Source organism: Hyaena hyaena, unplaced genomic scaffold (assembly GCF_003009895.1).
Source record: "Hyaena hyaena isolate Hyena2069 unplaced genomic scaffold, ASM300989v1 scaffold_924, whole genome shotgun sequence".
Classification (NCBI taxonomy): domain Eukaryota; kingdom Metazoa; phylum Chordata; class Mammalia; order Carnivora; family Hyaenidae; genus Hyaena; species Hyaena hyaena.
In genome coordinates, this window is record NW_024081549.1 from 164,018 (window position 1) to 168,477 (window position 4,460).

At 39.6% G+C, this 4,460-nt stretch overlaps 1 non-coding gene across 1 annotated transcript; it reads right to left on the reverse strand.

Moving 5' to 3' along the window:
* Window positions 1-3,990: 3,990 nt before the first annotated feature.
* Window positions 3,991-4,075, reverse strand: TRNAR-UCG. Its single transcript has one exon. It is a non-coding gene; the product is annotated as a tRNA-Arg (tRNA).
* Window positions 4,076-4,460: the final 385 nt, after the last annotated feature.

Here is a 4,460-nt window from a genome sequence, read left to right on the forward strand (position 1 = left end):
AAATGCCCACAGGGATGCCTGGGTGGCTCAGTCAGGTGGGCGCTGGACTCCAGCTCAGGTCGTGATCTCCTGGTTTGTGAGTTCGTGCCCCGCATCGGGCTCTGTGCTGACAGCTCAGAGCCTGGATCCTGCTTCGGATTCTGTGTCTCCCTCTCTCTCTGCCCCTGCCCCCACTCATACTATGTCTCTCTCTCTCAAAAATAAACATTAAAAAAATTAAAGATTAAAATGCCCACAATAACTGCCACTAATTAATATGGTACTGTAACTGTTAGCCTGAGGCATAGAAAAAGAAATAAGAGGTTAAGTATTAGAAGGAGATATGTGAGGGGTGCCTGGGTGGCTCAGTTGGTTGAGCAGCCAACTTTGGCTCAGGTCATGATCTCATGGTCATTGGTTCGAGCCTCGCGTTCGGCTCTGTGCTGACAGCTAGCTCAGAGCCTGGAGCCTGCTTCAGATTCTGTGGCTCCCTCTCTCTCTGACCCTCCTCTGCTCACGTTCTCTCTCTCTCTCTCTCTCTCTCTCAAAAATAAATTTAAAAAAGCATTTTTAAAAATAGAAGGAAATATGTGAGATTAGCATTATTTTCAGACAAGTTCGTCTCCCTAGAAAGGCCAATAATAAATAAGTTGAGCAAAATTGCCAGATACAAGAAGAGTCTACACAAGATGATATGTTCCACTAGATCAGAAATAAATAATACCATTGGTAAAATAAAAATAATTTCCTTAGGAAACATTTAATCCAAGAATACATAAGACTTCTTTGGAGAAAACTTAAAAATTTTACAAATGACTGTAAATGCTGATCTGTGTAAAGGGGAAGAAATTTCATTTTCTCTGATGGGAAGATGATTTTCTAAAGGTCTCAATTCAATCTAAATAAATTTATAAATTCAATGCAATTCTAATCAAAATCCAAGGTGGATTTTTGTTTTTTAGAAACACCGTATATTTGCTTTAACATTTATATAGAAAATAAAGGTCATAAGGAGCTAGGTCAACCTCAAAAAAGAGGTTAGGGGTGCATCCTACTCAATAATAAGATCTTAATGTCTGTAGGATCTGCAATGATATCCCCTTATATTTCACATTTAATTTGTGGCTTCTCTTTCTTGTTTGATCAATCTGGTTGGAGGTTTTTCAATTTTATTGATCTTTTCAAAAGCCAGGTTTGGGCTTAATTGATTTTTTCTATTGTTTGTATATTTTCTATTGCATTGATTTCTATTCTTTTTTATTTCCTTCCTTCTACTTATTAAAGGCTTCTTTTGGTCTTTTTCTAGCTTCTTAGATAGAATTTTCCATAATTGACTGAATTATTGATCTTATCTAATATAAATATAAATATTTAAAGCTCTCCCACAAACTTTGATCAGCTATATTTTCATTTTCACTCAGCTAAAAATATTTTCTAGTCTCTAATTTTTTTTACCTCTGGATTACTTAGGTGGGCATTAATTTAACATATATAGAAACATGTTTTACAGCCCAAAATATTATCTATCTTGGTAAATATTCCATGTGCACTTGGAAAGAATGTGTATTATGTTGTTGAGTAGAATGTATTATAAATGTCGATTAGAATAAGTTGGTTGACTATGTTATCCAAGTTTTCTATATCCTCATTAATTTTCTGTATTCTTGTTCTATCAATTCCTGAAAAGAGTGTTGAAATCATTGATCAAGAAAAAAAGGGAAAACACGGATTCCTTAAAGACATAAATATGAAAACTGACTCAAGAGGAAACAGAAAATCTCAAGATCAGTATGTATTAAAGAAACTGAATTCTTTTTTTAATTTTTAAATGTTTATTTATTTTTGAGAGAGAGAGAGCAAGAGCGAGCACGAGCAGGGTAGGGGCAGAGAGGGAGGGAGACACATAATCCGAAGCAGGCTCCAGGCTCTGAGCTGTCAGCACAGAGCCCGACGTGGGGCTCGAACCCACGAACCATGAGATCATGACCTGAGCTGAGGTCAGATGCTTAACTGACTGAGCCACTCAGGCGCCCCTAAAGTGAATATTTTTTTATCTCTAAAAACAAAACAAAACAAAACAAAACAGAACAAACAAACCAGACTGAAATTTTAAAAGATATCATTTCTAACAGCATCACAAAAGGTCAAATACCTAGGAATGAATCTCATGCATGATATATTTAGAGTTCTATGCAGAAAACTACACAGAAACTTACACAGTTTCATGTAAGAAAATAAGGAAGACCGACCAATGGTGAGATCCCAGTCTTCATGTACTAGAAGCCTCAGTAGAGTATAAATGTCAATTCTCCCCAAATTAACTACCATTCCAATTAAAATTCTAACTTTTTGGTCAAAATTGACAGTGGGTTCTGAGATTTACATACAAATGCCAAGTGCCTAAAATATCCCAAGCAATATCAAAGAACAACAACTCTAGTGGATACGAAAACTTATACAGCGAGGGTAGTAAAGGTAATGTGGTGCTGGCACAAGAATACTCAAACAGACCAGTGGAATGGAATAGATATCTAGACACATACATATAAGTACATCTGATTTACAACAAAAGTACTCCAGAGCAGGGAGGGAAGTCTCGTTAGGTAAATTGTATAGTCCTCTATGGAAAACTGAAATCCGATGCCTAATGCACCCAGTTTACAAGATCCAATTCCAGGAGAATTGGAGGTTTAAATGGGAAAAGCAGGGGCACCTGGGTAGGTCCGTCGGTTAGGCATCTGACTTTTGGTTTCGGCCCAGGTCATGGTCTCGTGTCTCGTGAGTTCGAGCCCCACATCAGCCTCCTTGTTGACACTGCAGAGCCTGCTGGATTCTCTCTCTCCCTCTCTCTCTGCTCCCCTGCCCTGACTGGCTCTCTGTCTCTCTCGAAATGAATAAATAAACTTAAAAAATGAATAAAGGTGAAAGGCAAAACAATAAAATTTTCGGAGTAGGGAAAGGTTTTAACAGGGAACAAGAAAAAATCGCACTATTGTAAAGAAAAGATTGATAGATTGGGTTAAGAATGTTTGATCATCGAAGCCCCTGAGACCATGAAAGGGACATTAGGGTAAATGATATTTGTAGTAAAATAACAAAAGGCTTATATCCAGGGTATATGAAGAGTGCAATTCAAGTAAGTCATCGAGTAACCCGACCCAATATAAACATGAGCTTGAACAGGTACAGCACCAGCATGGATATCTAAATAGCCAATAAGCACATAAAAAAGTGCTGAACTTCATTAGTCATCAAATTAAATGCGCCATAAGATACTGTTACGTACTTAGCAGAGTGGTTAAAATTAAGACCTACGGTGCTGTGCTGGTGAGGCTGTCGAGCAACAGGAATTCCCATACATGGTTGATGGAAGAGTAACGTGTAGCTAACAATCACCAAGTAACGTTAACTGGCATTATCTACTAAAGCCGACTTCCGCGTACCCTATGAGCGAACATTTCTACTCCTAGATGTACTTCAACAGAATGAGGGCGCTTTGTGCCATCAGGCCACAAATGAAAGGACGTTCGTAGAAAGAATACTCCAGAAATGTACACAACTGGCTACGTCCGTATGTTTACTCATGTAGATTCAGAGGCGACAGACTACAACATGGATACGTTTCGATGTTTTGAGCAAAATAAGTCAAAACCAAAAGATTATGTACGATATGATTCCACTGATACAAACTTCATTACCAAGCATGGCTAAGCTGTAATTTTAGACTTCAGGATAGGAGTCACCTTTGGGAGGAGGAGGGACAATGACTGGGACAGACACACAGGGGTAGGGTTTCTGAAGTCCCAGCCATATTCCATTTTCTGATCTGGGTGGTGGTTACACAAATCTATTCAGGGGGGTTTTCATTTATTTTATATATTTTTAAGTTTCTTTTTAGTGTTTTCATTCATTTCTGAGAGAGAGAGACAGCTTGAGCAGGGGAGGGTCAGAGAGAGAGGGAGATACAGAATCTGAAACAGGCTCCAGGCTCTGAGCTAGCTGTCAGCACAGAGCCTGACGCGGGACTCGAACCCACGCACCGTGAGATCATGATCTGAGCCGAAGTCAGACGCTTAACCGACTGAGCCACCCAGGCACCCCAAGTTTAGTTTAGAACAGAGGGAGTGTGCGCGCATGCGTGCACGTGAGCGGGGGGGGTGGGGGGGGTGGGGGGGAAGGTAGAGAGAAAGAGAGAGAGACAGAATCCCAAGCAGGCTTGGCAATGTCAGCGCAGAGCCCGATGCGGGCTTGAACTCCCAAACTGTCAGAACATGACCTGAAGCAAAATCAAGAGTCAGATGCTTAATCTACTGAGCTACCCCCATTTATTTTATGTACGTTTTCCCACAGGTGTGCTGTATTTCAGAATCTTAAGTTAAAAATTAGAAGAACATATGAACCTCACAGAAAACTCCCGAAGTTCAAATGAATGTGGAAAAAAAATGTCCTTGATCACTAGTAACCGGAGAAATGCAAATCAA